This window comes from Pollicipes pollicipes, unplaced genomic scaffold, assembly GCF_011947565.3.
Source record: "Pollicipes pollicipes isolate AB1234 unplaced genomic scaffold, Ppol_2.1 Scaffold_2555;HRSCAF=2994_pilon_pilon_pilon, whole genome shotgun sequence".
Taxonomy (NCBI): domain Eukaryota; kingdom Metazoa; phylum Arthropoda; class Thecostraca; order Pollicipedomorpha; family Pollicipedidae; genus Pollicipes; species Pollicipes pollicipes.
This window is the reverse complement of record NW_023596136.1, coordinates 8359021-8377337: the sequence shown is the minus strand read 5'-3', so window position 1 is coordinate 8377337 and position 18317 is coordinate 8359021.

The window sequence follows — 18317 nt, the reverse complement described above, 5'->3', positions numbered from 1 at the left end:
GAAAGGAGTACCTCTGAATGCTTCAGGTCATCAACCTTGCATTTCAAAGACAGGCTGGGCGCATATTTCACGTGTGAGATTTTTAGGCCGACGATAAGAACGGATTGGTCCATAAAGTACCACGAAGTTATCCTGGAATCTGGTTGTAGAACTGGAAGAGTGAGCGCAGAATCTCTACTTTTCGTGTGTCTTAACTATTTTTCTGTCCGGAAGACAGATTAAGACGGCGCCCGCCGTCTGGTTGCACTTGCAGTGGCCAACACCGTTCGGTTTTACGGAGGCTGCAACCCAGGCCATCGCTGTCCGTGCTCTCGAGGTTGCGGGCTGGCATGGTCAGAGGTGTTGATGAAATTTGTTTCGCTAATGCAGTCGGAAAAACAATAGCGTTCTCAGTCAAACATGGGATGGCCTTGTTTGTTGTTTTTTTCCTCATTTCGCGGCTCTCTATTCAACAATGAGACCAGTGGCGCATCACCGTTTCCGCTCAAGAAATGAAGGACCATTTCGTCCCATCTCGAAGCGTCTTCTGGCTGTCATTCTGTCGACACGGGGCGGGATCCCCTGGTCGATCCGGAGGCCATTGGAAGGATATATCACATCACATTGTTCCCCTCCCTGATGCGGGAGACCTTTTGACCCGCGCACTTGGCACCATACCAGCGAAGGGACCCTCAGTGACGCAACAACATCCCTGTTCGCTGCTGGGGTCCAATCATTGTCACACAGACTCTAGTTCTATGCTTTTTTCAGGAATATTAAGGACTCCCTGAATATTATTATGAACATGCGCGCTCGCAAGTCATAGCAACAGCAACCCCGACGTCCGGCGTTGCAGTCGCTGTAAGCCGCGCGGCATCGGCCCCGCGGCTGTGACACTAAGCGATGGCCAATGAGCAAACGAAAAAGATGACACATCTTGGAGAGGATGGCTGGTGAACTAGGTACATTGACATGCATGGTTAATGTAATGCAAAATTAAGCTAAACACAACCTTAATCCGAAAGTGTGGGGGCGGGGCAGTTAACACTGCTGGCTCCCCCCCTACCTTGAAGAGTGCGCGGGCAGTGACCCCCCGCCCCCCCCCCCCCCCTCCTCCCCGCCTGTCCTACACCCATGATTGGGTCACTATCCTAGGCTTGTGGTTCTGGGAAGGAGAGCAAGCGAGCTCTTGAAGCTGATACCCTCTTACGTAAATCCTTAACTTACGTGAATCGCACGAGCAATCTCACAAGTAATAAACCGTGCTTTTGTTCTTGCGACGGAACGTCAGCAACACTTAGATATTTACGTGATTGAAAACCCGGTATTTGAACGACATCCCCACGTTCGACGTGGTATGAGACATCTGGAGACAATGAAGGCGAGCAGCCGCTCAGCAGCGCCTGCGGTGTCCAGCAGCCGCTCAGCAGCGCCTGCGGTGTCCAGCAGCCACTCAGCAGCGCTTGCGGTGTCCTAATCTCCAGCTGCCGTCTCCCTTGTTGCACCAGGAGCACCGGCAGAACCTCCTGCGACTCCGAGCGTTTGGACGTTCCGGTACGGAGCCACAGAAGGCGCGCATGCGCATCAAGTACACGGCTTACCACTGGCTGCTATACTTTCCAAGTGGGCAGAATATTCCGAACGGCCGCCCATGAACGCGCCGATGTTTCACTCGCAGCTGGATGAACTGGCAGACTGGGGAACTCAAGGTCAATATCGATGACCTCACCTGACGAGTGGGCCGGCCGCCGAGCGACGCATGCGCGCTGGGACAACACGTTTGAGACCACGTGTTATCCCACCGCGTGTTGTCGCACCGCGTATTGTCGCATCACGTGCTATCCCACCACGCCATATGCTTTGAAGCGCAAACAATTTTGCTTATTCCTCGGGGGAACTGTATGTTACAGAGCATGAGAGTGAAGTTGTTATTAAATGTAGTCTTCTCGAGGGCTGGTTAGAAATACCAATGGGTTTCTCCTTACGGCTGATGCTATAAACAATTTTGCAAAGCAAAAGCTCTGCAACATTCGCTTATATAAGTCACAGCTTCCACGACCAAAACTCTTCTACCCGGCATTACTTCGACTGGCAGAGCCCTCGCATCAAAACTTTCGCGCAACAAAACTTATGTACTACGCGATGATCATGCACAAATATTTTACGCGACACCACTGTTGCACGTCAAAAGTACTGGTAACACAACTTGCATACGAAATGTCTTCTAACGATTGAAACATCATTCTAAGAGCATCTGCGCAAAACTGTTCAGGTGGGCAAATGTCCTGCGCGGCCCGGCTGCTACGGGTCAGTCCGCCATACTGAAAATGACACCCATTCGGCGCGACCAGGCGTGTTTTGGCCTCTGCTCGGGTGAAATATGTTTCATATCCAGCTCAAAGTGCATGAAACTGAATACGAATCTCATTCAGTGACTGCTTGATATTAAATTGAATCACAATTTTACTTGTCCAATGGGCCTAATCTGATCCCCTTCCAGTGCATTTAGAATGATTCATGTCATTCCGAATCTTAATCCGAATGCAAATCAAGTTTGTATTGACTGTATAATGCGGTCATTTATTAAAGTTGGCGATTAATCTTTCTGTCACCGAAAATATCTGGGAACTACTGTACTAATCCGTGGCAATAATATTCTGTTGAAACCACTGACTGGTACGCCTCTACCCGTGTGCTCTGCCTAGATGCTACCAGAACTTCTCCGAAGCCTCAATGCACCGCTACATATTCATTGTTGCCGCGCGGGTGCCGTCTTCTTTGACACAGAATGGTCCCAGAAGCCCATGCTTACACATTGCCACCCATGCAGTGCGAGTCACTGAATATAGGGGTCGCTGCAGTACGACAGCGGGCTTGGTTACTCGCCGAAACACATTGCCATTTGATTGGACTTGGCTGCTGAGCAAAAATGAGCCTCAGCAGCGAACCAGAGATAGTCAGAAAAACCTGATTCCGCCAGTGAACCACTGCCGATGTTGTCATCCATTTATCAGTGCCTTGGGAGTGCGCCTGTGTGGCAAAGGTGAAGTTTCAAACTTTTTTCAGAACATTTGACGATTCAAACCCGAACAGTTCAAGCTCAACAGTGAATGAATTTCGTCGGGCTCCGTGCGCCTGACGCCGCGACGGCGCCAGTTCCGGCTGGAATACTCTGAAATATTGATCTTCTTGAATAAGTGGGCCTGCTTTGAGTTGTAACGTCCAGATTGTACAACGTTCCATAGGTTTGAATTTGTTCATCCAAGGACAGAGTAATTTTATATTGACAGCATGTTTTTCATATTTTGAACACAAAGCGTCTTTCCGTGATCTTGACCCCATCTTGATCAATCCATAACTCAAACAGAAATAGACGTTTCGGTCAAATGTAGCGTGCATGACCATGCGCCATTTGCAGTGCATGTGAGCTAGGATATAAAAAACAGCCTACTTATCTTCAATCTATGTGCGTTGTTAACAAAATAAGGATAATAAGAACAAGAATATGTCAACGCTACAACACAACTGCACGTGTCACCAGACATTTTTGGTCGATATAAATGGGGCGAAACAAATCCAAGTACGGAGGTCCAAGATCTTGCACAATAGTGGGTATTTTTATCGTCGTTTTGCTGCACGTGGCAGTAACTGCACATGCCCATGGACTTGTAAATCCAAATATTTAAGATAACTGATGCTCCGCTTACGCACTTCGTTTAGTTTACTTGACAGCTATGATACCCATATTACGTAGCCTGGCTAGTGGCGCTCTCCAACACACAATGTGAATGTGAAAACATTTTTACTCCTTCCTGACAGTTATAACTTGTACAGCATAACGTGCTCTTATTCTCGTTGTTTATTCACACCAAAATTATTGTACATCCTGGAAAATTGACCCTTCTTTGCACAGCCAAGAAATGTATAGCATCAAGTCTAAAAATTTAGCCGCATTCACCCCTTTTGGCTACCACCACCAACACCTGAATGCGCCCATCATGCAACGTTACTTGGTTCATCACAAATCATGATTACAATTCTAGTCAAAGTTTCTGTTATCGTGATAAACTGTTCACTGCAGGTCAGATCCGTGACATAATTTTGTTCTGGTTGCTTTGCCGTGCATAACGGTAGCTTGCCATTCAGATCCATTATCGTGCTTGAGCTTAATGGTTTTGGCAGCCAATTTTAACTTACTTTACCAAGTTTTTTGCGAAAAGTTCAGCCTTAAAATGGCTAGAGCTACCAGTGCCTGGAGAAAATGGGCGCGCTTCACGTGCCTCCGTGCTATGTCTGGTAGTCCAGGATAGGGCTTCATGTGCCTCCGTGCTATGTCTGGTAGTCCAGGATAGCGCTTCATGTGCCTCTGTGCTATGTCTGGTAGTCCAGGATAGCGCTTCATGTGCCTCTGTGCTATGTCTGGTAGTCCAGGATAACGCTTCATGTGCCTCTGTGCTATGTCTGGTAGTCCAGGACAGCGCTCATCTGGATGGTTTCCCGTCTACAAATGAATGGAAAACAAGGAGTCTGGAAATGAAATGGAAAAAAATCCAGAGCTTTTGGGGATACCAAAGTCCAGCCACAAGGGTGTCGACCTGTATTTTTGGGCAAGTCATTGCTCCTCTCCCCACCCACCGAATCTTCTGTACCCCAAATGCATGCAGGACATAACAAGTTTTAGCCCAAACTTATCTCTGTTTCAAACAATGTTTCCTCACTTTCAAACAATGTTTCAGGGTATAATGAGAAAAAAAGAAAATGAAAGCTGTGGTATTGTGCTTAGTGAGTGTACCTGACTGAGCTAAACATTCTTTTAAAATTCCGCGCTCGTACAGTGTTTGCTTGAGCATTTTGCGTTTGTTCTGCATGCTGTATGTTTTTAATTGCCCGATTCGTGTGCATTTGTGACTCTGGTCTAGTTTGCAGCAGCAAGATGACGAACTGCGATAAGCTACATTATTTCGGCTCTACGTCTTATTAACAGACGCGGTGTAACTTCAGGTATATGAGCTCGAAGTATTTAAACCATAAACTCGATGGCACAGTTAGGAAGACCTGACGATCGACACCAGCTGCCTGAACCGACAGTGGCAGTCGTCCGACAGTGACCTCCAAAACAGCAATAGCCTCGTCAAGCATGCCTAACGCGAGCGCTACGTTGCAGCCTGCCCCAGCCTTGCGGCCACCGACCAGGGTGTCCGCTGCAACCTTAAATAGCTGCGCACATCATCTCACAGTCTTTGCTTCGGCGTCGGATACGCAGGCGCACCTGCCTGAAGCCGCATAACAACAGCGCCACGTCAGTAAGCAAACCTTGCTTTCGACGGTTGGCGCTTAATGAGATAATGACGTCCAACGACAACATTTCCAGCCAAGACAGAGCGAGGAAGATATATTACAACATGACTGTAGTTTCCTTTTAAGGTTGGGCCAACTCCAACTTCACAATATCGTTAAGAGGAAGGTGGTCGAGCACTGGGAGAAACTTGCATTTTGTGTACGTAGTGCCAGCGTTTCCCGTTCAGCCTCCCAAGCCTTTTTGCAAACTACACCACTGTGGTGGATGCTCCACAACCTCATACGCGGCGGATTCACCACTAGATTATTCCATGGTCAGATCTGTGACTGAGGGTCCGTGTACCAAACGGGTAGAAGGCCAGGGCCCGTGATTTATATTTCTCGGAGCCCCTGAGTCAAGGGGTAGTCACCTGTGTCTGTCAGGGGCCAACAGTGCCTAACAATGCCCCGTATTGACAAGGAGCCAGGGGCAGGCCTGGGGCAGTGTTCAAAGGGTACTTCAGAGGGGCCCGAAGAGATCCCGTCGTGAGCCGTGAGTTCGCAGCAGGGTTTGCCGTGAGCTACCGTGAGCCCCTCAGTGATTTTCTGACCCCCATCCCCACCCACCCACCCCAACCCACCCCACCCCAATGCATATGAACAAAAATGGGAATACTGGGCTAGTAAGGAATCGGCACTGCTGGTACAGTAGGCGCCTAAGCATATCTCTATCAATGCTCGCATAAGTGCATCTGATGGCTCAATTCGTGCCTGTGGGGGAGGGGGGGGGGGGGAACCTTCCAACCCACTCACCCGTGGCGAGGTGAACTCGAATCACTCTAGACGCTCGCTGTTTATTCTTGACAGGTATGACCTGCAACCTGTGGCAGCGGTCGCGCTGAAGGTCAAGTGAGGTCAAAAGGGAAGGCGAGTATTGGGACACTTGAAACTTTTGCCACCAAATACTCCCGTTGACCTGGAGTGGCACGATGGCATGGTACGGGTCACAGTTCACACAACAAGCATTGCCTAGTGTGAGCTCTGATCCCAGAAATCCATCCATTCAAAGCGCTCGAATCAACTGTTCAACAAAAGGTCATATTTCATCACTGTGACCACCAGAGTAGCTGAACATAGGAAGTTATTCCTTAGCACCGAAAGGAAAAAAGGAAGCAAACAAACATATATTTTTCATCGTAATTTTGGCATAAGGGACGCAAATTAAAGTGGTCTAAATTCGGACGGAAATCCAAAATTTGGTGTGGGTTAGGCCAACTTTATTGGGTTAGCCCCCAACCGTTTGAAGGAAGTGGTACCCTAACGGCCCCCACCAGGGATTACCCGCAGCTGCGTGCACCACTGACTGAGAACAAGGAAAGTGTCAAGCAAACATGAGAATGCTCGAAATAATAGTCAGTGAAATCCGAGGATTCTTCCTGCTCTTCGAGCTCGAGCTTTCTGGCGGCTTCGATATATGGCCTCCCAATCCAATTTGAGAAATCGACACCCATGCGCTATTATTCGCTGGTATCGCGCCGCGCTGAGGCTACGTACAAAACAAGGGCCGTTCCGCGGCCCGCCGGTAAATCCTCCCTCCCTCCAGACAGAGCCCCCCTCCCCCCCCCCCTTCTTCAGCCGGCTGCTCTCTGTTCGCGGCCCAATGTCACGTCCGTGCCAGGCCGGCGTCCCCTGCCCACGCCGGCAGCAGCTGCACCGGACGGCACCGGCTCGCGGGCGTCCCGCCCGCCACCGGACCGTGGGCGCGGCGGCGTGACAAAAGTCGGGCGCTGCGTGCTGCCTCTGACGTCACGTGACGTCAGCGGTGACGTCACGGCAGCTGTTCCGATCGTGTCGGTCCGTCCGGTCGTGGCCGGCAGTCGGCTCCGCGCGCGCGCGGGTGGCATGCGGGGACGCCTCACAGCCCGCGAAAACTATGGTCATGAGTGTGAAGACCACTCAGCCAGTGCGTGTGGGCTTCTACGACATTGAGAAGACCATCGGCAAGGGTAACTTCGCCGTGGTCAAGCTCGCCCGGCACAGGATTACCAAAACGGAGGTGGGTGCGTGCTTGGACGCCGCCGTTGGGCTGTCCCTACCCTCCTTTGTCAGGCGACCGCCACCCTTTGTTCGGCCCGCCGGTTTCCAGGAGTTGGGGAGTGAGGAGCTTGCTGAGCTCGTCTCTCTGAGCGTTGATGCTCCTCGGCTGGGTGTCCGGCAACAGAGCCACGCGCCGGGTCTCTCCGCTCGCGCCGGTACGGCACCCCGGTGGCAGTTCGGTGCTGTGCGTCCGAGCCTCACCTGTGCGCCGGGTGGTCGCGTGTGCGTTATTCGAGGCGTTTGGGCCCGCACTGCTCCGTGTGAGGTCAACGGGACGGCGAGCGTCAGTCGGTCTGGGCGGTTCGCGAGTCCAGGAACTCTTCCGCGGCCCCACGACATTCCACCCGAGGCCGTCTCAGCCCACATGCGGCGTCTGGTGACGGTCAGCCTGCCTCAGTTTGTGGCCGGGCGGCTGAGAGGATAGCCTGGCAAGTCATGGCGATGCTGTGTCTCGGGGGGCTTGGCGACAAGGGGCGATGGCCGGTCCGAGGGTGCTGTAGTACGGCTGCGCCGGCTGTCAGGACGCTGCGGCCCCGGTGGTCAAGGCTGCCGTCCAGCTCTGAGTGCGCCTGTCTTGTCACGGCGTCGCTGCATGCACGGACCAAACATTGGCCTTCCCGGACGTGGCCCCTCCAGCGGATGTGCACTTGGAGGCAGCTGAGACTCCGCCAGCCACCCGTCTGCCAGGCCAGGTGGGGGCCCGCAGACCTGGCTGGGCCGGCTTAGCGTAGTGAGATTGGCTGTCCCGGCCGTTTTCCGATCTGTCGCGTGCCGTTTTCCCAACTGGCTCTTCCAGCTGCAAGTCATGGTCGCAGCAGGCTGGTGTAACGCGCCCAGGATGCGTGATTATCACGAATGGGCGGAGAGGGCCGGGCCATCGTGTTGCCACACGTGTTCGTCCCTGATGACAGCAGATCACGTGTACCTGCCGACCAAGCTCACAGTTCCATCACCTGTACTTGCCGACCAAGCTGACAGCTCCATCACCTGTACTTGCCGACCAAGCTCAGAGTTCCATCACCTGTACTTGCCGACCAAGCTGAAAGCTCCATCACCTGTACTTGCCGACCATGCTGACAGCTCCATCACCCGTACTTATGGACCAAGCTAATAGTTCCATCACCTGTACTTGCCGACCATGCTGACAGTTCCATCCCCTGTACCTGCCGACCAAGCTGACAGCTCCATCACCTGTACTTGCCGACTAAGCTGACAGCTCCATCACCTGTACTTACCGACCAAGCTGACAGCTCCATCGCCCACACTTACCGACCACGCTGACAGCTCCAAATGATTGACCCGCCTATATTAGACGCTAGTTTGGAATTGACGCCAAATTACGCTGACCGGAGTTCAAATACAAACTTGCGGCGAAGGGAGTTGATGAGGCGAGTGAACTCTGTTCAAATGACGCAGCCATTTTAACACCGCCAATCAGACAGGCTCGACGCAGGTCTCCAAGGAAACGGGCCATGTCGCCTTTTCAAAGTCGGTCTAGGCCATTCTTACGTTTCTCATCCACCCCATCTGGTGGTTAAAGCGATAAAGGTGCAGGAACATTCAAGCAATGGTAACCATTTTCCCTCAAAATGTTGTGTCGTGTTAATGCTGTTGAAAACGCGATACGAAAGGAAACGACTACCAAGTTGTCTTAGCTGACTGGTAACATATAAAAGCTGTCTGCTGCTCTTGCCAAGCAGAGCGTGCAGAAGTATCAGAGCGTTAGGTCATGACCTTTACGTCAGCAAACTCTGACTGCGGCGGACCATTTGGCTCGGTAAACGCACGTGCCAATCACATTATCCAAGTGAATATGGGCCAAAGGCGTCCAGCAGTCGCCTTGGAAAATGCGGGGTTGGGGGTAAGGCAACAGACACGTCAACATTTACTGTAGTGGCCACTTGTATACGGGCTTTCCCAATGAAAGGTGCCGTTTGGACGAATGGAAGTCATGATCGTAGAATGCTCGTGCAATTTCGTGCAAAATCGTGCTTGTTTGATTTTCTATTTGCCTAACCAACTTTTCTTGGCATTGTCCATTCTCGCAAGATGCACTTCTTCTCGTCAAAGATCTCAGACACAAACCTTTTAAATATCTCGTTCAACATGTCATCCTGAAAAGAAATAATTTCGGTGCAAATGTGTCACTGACGCACTGCTTAGATCAACACCGCCCTGGTCGTGACGTCACTGTAACACGCGTTCCCAGCGGACCGTTGGCAAACAAGCTCGCTCGCCACGAAGGCGGTCTGCGAAGGCACCGGTAGGCGTCACGCACCCACGCCCTGTCGGAGCGAGCGCCAGGCCAAGCGGCTGCGTTGGGACTGTCGGGGTCATTTGGCGGCGGAGTCGGGCTGTCCGGGTCATCTGGCAGCGGGGTTGGGGCTGTTCGGGTCATGTGGCGGCGGCGGAGAGGCGGCCCTTCGGGTCAACTGGCGGGCAGGTCTGTGCTGTCCAGGCCATCTGGCGGCGGGGTCGGGGCTGTTCGGGTCATTTGTCGGCGGTGTCGGGGCTGTCGGGGTCATCTGGCAGCGGGTCGGGACCCTTCAGGTCATCTGGCGGCGGTTGGGGGCTGTCGGGGTCATCTGGCGGTGGGGTCGGGGCTGTCGGGGGTCATCTGACGGTGGGATCGGGGCTGTTCAGGTCATCTGGCGGCGGCGTTCAGGCTGTTCGGGTCATATGGCGGCGGGATCGGGGCTGTTCGGGCCATCTGCGGGGAGTTCAGGACTGTCCGGGTCATCTGGCGGCGTTCAGGCTGTTCGGGCCATATGGCGGGGAGGGCAGGCTGTCCGGGTCATCTGACCCCACCGAAGGGCTCGCCGGGTCACCTGACCCCACCGAAGGGCTCGCCGGGTCATCTGACCCCACCGAAGGGCTCGCCGGGTCACCTGAGCTCATCGAAGGGCGGGCTCGGTGCCGGATGGCCCGCTGGTAAAGCTCGGCCGGCCCGCGCCGCGGCGCGTCATCCCTGGGCATGCTGCTGGGCCGGCTGAACGGTGCAGTTCAGCAGATGATGCAGATGATGCCACGTTCAGCAGGTTGTTCAGCAGATGATGCCACGTGCCGTCATAGGGACGCGTGACCGTGCCCGGCACGCGCCTCCGTGCCGTCTCAGCTGCATGCCGTGTCGCCGCCCGGACGGGGCAGCGTCGGCCATGTTGAACACTGCACGAATCCCGGCGACCGGGGCTGACCGGGGCTGCGGCAGGGTGTCGCAGATCTACCCGCCTCGCCAGGTCCGGCACCATTTATGGCTATGCTAACAGGTGTCATGCGAGGGAGCTACGCTTTTGGCTTCCTTCGGTGACACACTTACATTTGCTGCATTATGATACGACATTTTCATAGGGAGTTTTCCACGCATTAGGTATGGCCTCATGGAGGCAATATGTGTTCCGTTTAATAATGTTTTATTTGGAAAGACCTCACGCTCCAACTCCCTTCATCAAATGTAGAACCTGCAGTTGACTTATCATGCTGCGCCGCGAATGAAGGAAAAGATCCACCCCGAAGACATCCTATTCCATGCGCGCACAGTTGTGGCGTAGGCACCTGCCCTGCGGCACGGAGCTGGGCTCGCCGTTGAGGTTGTGCGTGTGAGCGGAAGGGACACAACGCCCGCATGACGCATGCGCTGCGTGGACTGTGACGAGGCTGTGACGAGGCTGTGACGAGGTTCAGTATATGGGCTTCTCCAAGGCAGGCTAAGTGGTTAATTGCGTGGCAAGTGGCAATAGGAATTGTGCAAGAATCAGTGACTCACGAATGCTGCTGTGATACGAACAGGTTAGACAGGATGAGTTGAGGTAAGGCCTCTTTGGGTGAGGCATAGCTAGGCTACTTCCATGGAAATAAGCATTGGTATTTTGTAAGAAACAATGACGTAATGTTTGTTTTCCCTGACCCCATTTTAACGGAGGCCAGAGGTACGCCTATTGTGTCTGACTTGGTGATGGGCTGATGTGGAGGAGTCCAAGTTTTTTTTGGGTCTGAGTGTTTTATGCTTGTTGAATTTTCTGTTGTTGTTTTGTTGTTGAATTCCTTCACTTTTTTGTGTTAAAAAATGCCGTGGAAGGGAAGTGCGAAGTGCTTCATGAAATTTTTGGTGTTTCATAGTTTTGTTATGTTCATTACACTGTCATGAAATTACTATGCTTTAATGTATTCTGTTTCACTTTAATGGCCTGAGGTGTTTACAAAACAAAACAGTTTTGACAGGTTTATGATATTACGTCTATGCCAACTTGACATGTCGTTGTTTGTTGAAGCATCTCTCACTAGCCCATACCTTCCATCGTTTGTGAATTGAATTTGTCACTCTTTACGGTGTTTTTGTGCTGAAATTTTTCACTCCCACCCTAGTTCAAAAGCGATTCCAGCTCACTGCGTCTTAGAGACGGACACCGCTGTGCCAGCTGATTCAACATTGAGTAGTCGGTGGCATCGTCGCGCGTTGTGGAAGGTGATTTCGTGCGGATGAAGAAGCCCTATCAGTAAGGCACTGCCACCATTGCACTTCTACCGCCTTGAACAAACTCTTTCTGGGAGTATCTCAGTTTTTGTGGAGAGCATCCGCTTAATCTATTCCGAGTTGCGTCAGCGGTCGTCGACGCAGCGGGCACTGGGGCCACCTGTACCACGGCGCCAGCATCCGCCCGCCCATATCGACTGGTGCGGCCGTGATAGCTGACACGGCTGCACGGCGCGTGATCGGAAACAAGATCGGCCGTGCCTCCGGAGCGGGACACCCGACCGCGCCGGCCGCCGGCGGTGGAGCCTGCGGCCACGGCTGGGCCCTCGACAGGGGACGGCGGCCACAGCGTGACCGGTGCAGGATGGCAGATGTGGCGGCTGGTAAATGCAGGCCAGCAGTGCCCGGCCAGCGTGCAACGGCCGGTAGATACGCACCACCGACGCGGGCTGGCGGACACGGGTTAGGGGCCTGCAGATTGGGCATGTGAGCAGCGAAGGTCGGGGTCCGTGCACCGTCGACCACTTCATCTGCGTGTACGTGGCTGGGAGCCCCGCCCTCCAGCGCATTGTCATGTCGGACAGCTGAACGCGGCCGGCGTGGTGCGACCCGCGGCCCGGCCTGCCACAGGTCCCCCGGCCTCCCGGCCCGGCGCGTGCCCGGAGGTCCGTCACGGCGGCAGCAGAAGCTGCGCTGGCGTGGGCCGAGCCCCGCCCAAACAGCTGGCAGCCGTCCGTTGCCATGGCAAAGATGGAGCTGTGCGTCGTCATCGAGCGACGCTGCTGACGCGGCGGCTCCATTTGTATCTCGGCGCATGGAGTAACAGGCACCCGCGTTGAAATGCACGGTACCGAGGCATGATAGTAAGTGCGGAGCTGCTGCGGTGAGGCCGCCCGGCCCGGCTGGCCGTCTGGCGACCCCGGGTTCAAACCGCAGAGCCGCCGCGTGTCGTTCTCTCCTGGTGTTCGCGTAGCGTGGAGATGGAAAAGCCGGCGCTCTGAGGATCGCACGCTCCGCTGAGTCCAGCCGGGACGGGGCCGGAGGCGTGCTTCATTGGAGCGGAGCTGACCCCCGCCGGCCCTGAAGTATGAGCGGCGATCCGGGTCCGGAGTCCGGAGTCGGCTGCGCTGGGCGCACGCCCTCCGCCCGCTCCCTACAGTGACCGGTCACGAAAGCCTCGTCGCGCCCCGGCTTCCTCTTCACCGTCGAACGCCGCAGTTTCGCTGCTGGTGAACCGGTGCTACTGCAGTTAATGTGGGGCCTGTCATTGCTGAGCGAACGGACACGGCGAGGGCGTGGCACCCACTGTCGCCACGGCCGGCTGGGGCTCACACGTGGCGTCCGCTGCTGCTTCTGATTCCGTCGGACGCGCGTCACCTGTTTACATCGGTTGTCGCACTCACAGCCAATTGAAATGTCGGGGCTACACTTTAACGGCGGAGCTCTTGGGAGAATTCGGTACAAAATGATACAGCCACCGAGGCGGCGACGCGCGCCGGTGGCTGTCGCTGCTTCACGAATGAGGCGGCAGTCTGTCTGAGGCAGGCTGTTCAGGGGCTGTTGGTTCGCGGCCGTGGCGTGGTTCAGGGGCATGGCGGCTGTAGCCGGTCGACGCGCCTCGCAGGACTGCCACGTGGCGCCTCGTCTGAAGGACAGCGGCGAGGGCGCCGGACTGTCCTGCTGGTCACCGGGTGGCCCGCGGCGGGGATCGAGGGCTGGTGACATCCCGGCCTGGACGGGCGCACGGGCCCGGACGGCTCACCGCGTGCCGACTTTCAGAGCCCGTGAGTCCTGAATAAGCCGTGGGTACTGACCTCTGACTGACTGTCGAGATCGGATGTCCTGACCTCGGCTGGCTGTCGAGATCGGATGTCCTGACCTCGGCTGGCTGTCGGGATCGGATGTCCTGGCCTCGACTGGCTGTCGGGATCGGATGCTTGACCTCTGGCTGACTGTCGAGATCGGATGTCTTGACCTCGACTGGCTGTCGAGATCGGATGTCCTGATCTCGACTGGCTGTCGAGATAGGATGTCCTGACATCGACTGGCTGTCGAGATCGGATGTCCCGACCTCTAGTTGACTGTCGGGGACGGATGTCCTGACCTCTGTGGCTGACTGTCGGAGACGGTCGTTCTGACCTATGCCAGGTTGGACCATGGCTGGGTATCGGGGTCAGATGTTCTGACCTCGGCGCGTCCGGTCATTATCGGCTTTCTAGCCTCTCACAGCCTGCCAGGTTAGTCTGAACCCTTCCATGACTGGCAGGATCAGTGGTGGTTTTAACCTCCGAGTACCTGTCATGATCACGCTGGCCCCCTGCCATATGGCCATGATGAGCTCGGCTGGCTTCTCCCGTCCGAGGTCCGTACAATGAGTCTGCCTTGGGCGACGCCTACCTGCCATGGGCGCCTTGGACTCGTCAGCACGGTGTTCCCGGCTGAAAAGGAGGTCATCGACCGAGAAACGAGTGGAATCTCGACCCCTGGCATCTAATCCTCTCTCATTTCAAACACTCGGAGCTGGTGGACCGGCTGCGATCGTCTGACCGGGTAGAGAGCTGGCTGACCTAGATCGTCGAGCCGTGCGCCGAATGCGTGGGGCGAATGTGTCAGACCATGGTCATGTAACAGACGTACGAGTGTGGCAGCCCACGGTCATGCAACGGACGGACGAGTATGGCACCCCATGGTCGTGTAACGGACGGACGAGTGTGGCAGCCCATGGCCATTTAATGGACGGACGAGTGTGGCAGCCGGTGGTCATGTAACAGACGAACGAGTGTGGCAGTCGATGGTCATGTAATGGACGGACGAGTGTGGCAGCCCATGGTCATGTAATGGGCGGACGAGTATGGCTGCCGGTGGTCATGTCCGGGGTGAATGCGACCGTCGGCTGTCACATCACAGGCCAAGGTCATGGTCACCAGTCACGCCATGACCCAGTGGTATGGTCGGCGGCCACGTCGGTGCTGACATCTGTCAGAACATGCCAGCCGTGTACGGTCCCCGTTAAGACGCGCTCGGGTGGAGGTCAAAGTGACGGCCCCCCCCCAAGGGTTTTTCTGGGATGGTTTCCGAAAGGCGCTGCGCAGCCGCGGCAAATTTTGCATACTCATGCACAGTTGAATGGTGAATCATCTGGTGTCAAAATTTAGATGTACCTTATAAGGTCGCTGAGCTATGGCAGATCAAAGTCAGGCCATGGTTTCGGCGAGGACAACGCCTAGGGAATCGTTCAATCTGATCCAACAACGGAATGTTAGACGTCAGTCATACATCTCTGAGATGCTTTCCTAAGCAACACAACAATCGAATGAAGGAATTACATTGGCCTAGGGTCAAGTATAAATGTCAGACCAAGGTAAAGAACTTCAAGGTTCTATCAAGATCAACTCTAGGTTCTAGGGGTCCTTTGGCGACCAACCTGGAATTGACTTTGTTTGACCTTATTTTACCCGAAGGTCATGACCAAGGCACCTCAAACTTCGACCTAAGTGAGTTCACGTGCAGGCCAATACACCCTGTAAATTTGGTATTTCCAGCTCTCTTAGTTCCTGAGATCTCAGGGGAGGGGTCAAATTGACCCCCACCCGAGCGAAGGGTGTCCAACCGGCCACCCGGGCGCGTGCTTATGCCCAGGGAGTATGTAATAGCTGAGGGGTGGCGCCACCGGATGAGCGAGATGAGCGCCCCCTCCCCCTTCCCCACGCCTTGAGATGAAATGACATAGTTTTTGCCCATTCCGGAATGTAATGAGGCACCTCGGAAGCCATATGTGTGATTGCTTATCCAGCGGCAGCGATGCGACCAAGATACCGGTCATCACGAACAATGTAAAGTAATGGTCAACTTGAGAGGAGTCCTCAGTTTACGAAAGGATCGGGTATGGCTGGAATGGTTGTGCCGCAGAAGTCCCTGTCATAAGTGGGAGGGAGCCTCAGTGATGCTGGGAAAATGAAGGCCAGGGCGCGGCGGGAGGCCTATGATATCACTGCGTGATGGCCTCCACCTGGTGTAACGGACGGTCTGGTCAAGCGGGAGCTTCAGTGATGCTGGGGAAATGAAGGCCAGGGCGCGGCGGGAGGCCTATGATATCACTGCGTGATGGCCTCCACCTGGTGTAACGGACGGTCTGGTCAAGCAGATTATTGGAATACTGTACAGCCACCGTACAACGACAGGTCTTGATTTTGTAACAGGAGGTGTTGTCACTGTGCTGTAGAGATCGTGAATGGCTGTGGTCCACCATAGGGCAGAAGGCTCCCGTTATAATCTGCATGGTTGCGATGCAGTATGGTAATCACTCTTTAATAAGCACTCTTTAGACTAAGAGGTGGTCTCTTTCATGATTGGGGCCGACTCCTATTGCGACTTAGAGGAGGGTCTTGCGCTGGTCGAGAGAACGACCCAGTAATATAGGGATCAGTAATGCGAACATTTTGGGTGGGTTTTATGGAACTATATGAATGGCGGCATTGCACCGAAACCATAGGATTCAGCATGTGCCTCATGATCCCTCCGTACTAATTTCCAAAGCCAAGGTTATTTCCATCATTTTGCTATTTCCATTATATTCATTATTCATTGTCATTGTCGTTTATTTCCACTTACAAGCTTAGCTCACGTGCCCTTTGGAGAAATGTACTTCGGTCCTGTACAGCAGGAAGCATTAATAAGCTCACCCCAATCAGTGTTCAGCGGACAGCCATGCTGCATTATTTAGTACTGCACTACAGAACCAATCATAGGCTTAAGCAAGACTGTAATGTATAGGAAACCGCTCAGCCTGAGCGCCCGCCCCCCCCCCCCCCCTCCACCACGGTGCAAACCCGCGATGCATGCTGGCCTGCCCCCTCTGAACAGCACATGGTTCACTTAGCACAGCAGCGCTTCCATAAATGCCTTCGAACAGCCCATGGCGCCTCCCTGCCCTCCATAAAACCAGGTGCACTACGACATGCCTGGAAGAAGCACGAATGCCGTGGGGTTACATGCGTGATAGGTCGCTATGCATGAAGCGGCCTCTTTGGCCTGGCGACGGGCCCAATCTGTTGGATGCTCCCCCACCCCTCGCCATTATAGCAGTGTCTGCCCACTCGCGGATAGGCTCGAGACACCGCCGCTGTGATAGTTTCGACTATCAACACAGTTCCGGTGCCCTTTAAAAGACGTGAGAAATAATCTGTAAAAGGTGGTGTCTCTTTCTGGTGCCCACAGGCCTATGCCCCGAGCCCTGGCCGTAAAGCACAGCCGAATAAGCTGTCGTTGGGGCTGCTCTATTTCTGTCGGTCGCCGCCATCGCAGGCCGGTTGGGCGTAAGGTCAGCGGGTCGTGACCCCGCAGGGGTTAGCTTCGCCGCGCGGGCGGCGCGGATTACCCGACCGACGGTGTGTGCACGGTGCACGAAACACCAGCTGGTGTCCTCACAGAGGGGTGGGAGGGACATAAAACGGGGCGGTGGCGTCACCGGCATTCAGAGGTTAATGAAGCAAATACCTGCGCGCAGCTTGCTGACTCAGCCTCCGTTGAATAACATTTCCATCGGAACTGCCCATAGGGGGCTGTGGAGTCGGCCCAGATCAGCTGGCTGAGCGACCGCCCATGACCACGTGCGGAAAACAGTGGGGGCGTGTCTGCTTACCGGCCCAGAGGTGGGTCGTTTCCCCCAAGCCCATTGACGTGAGCAAATAAGACGTTAAATGCGCGAGGATGTTCAATAAGTCACCGCTGCTGAGCTGTTGTCCGCTGCTCGGCTGGTGGCCGGACGCCGGGCGACGAACGCGCCGTGCTCGGCCCGCGGCGCGACCGGCTTTTGTCGGCGGCCGTGTTACATCACTGGAGACATGGACGGACGAGGTCGTGCGGCGGCCACGTCACGTCCCGGCCGTGACGTCACGGGCAGGCGAGACGTGGGCGGCAGCCGGCGCCATCATTAGTGTTGCCGAGCGGGCGTCTCGCCAGCAGCCGCAGTCCGAACAACGGGCATTCCTGATGCGAGCGGCGTGTACAGGTCGGGGATATTCAATTAGCCACCGCTGCTGAAGTGCTCGCCCGCGGTGCCGTGCCCGTGCCTGCCCGGCCGCCGCCGTCCAAGTCGACGCAGTTCGCGCGCCGCCTGCTGCTTTTATTTATGGTAATCGATGGAGAGCGGACATGCCAGCTGCCGTGACGAGCACGCCGTCTTGTGAGTTGTTCGATCGGTGCGGATAGCGCGCGCCTCCTAACAGCAGGCGCTGAATGCTCGTCCCGCCCCGTGTCGTGCTCGTCCGGCCGTAGGTCGGCTGTCGCCCAGCTGGCTCCCCATCCCGGGCCGACGTGGCGACGGAAGCCGAGCCGGACCGCCGTGTCCCGCACACCTGGCTCCTTCATCCCGGGCCGACGCGGCGACGGAAGCCGTGCCGGACTGATGCGTCCCGCCCACCTGGCTCCTCCATCCCGGGCCGACGCGGCAACGGAAGCCGAGCCGGACCGACGTGTCCCGCACACCTGGCTC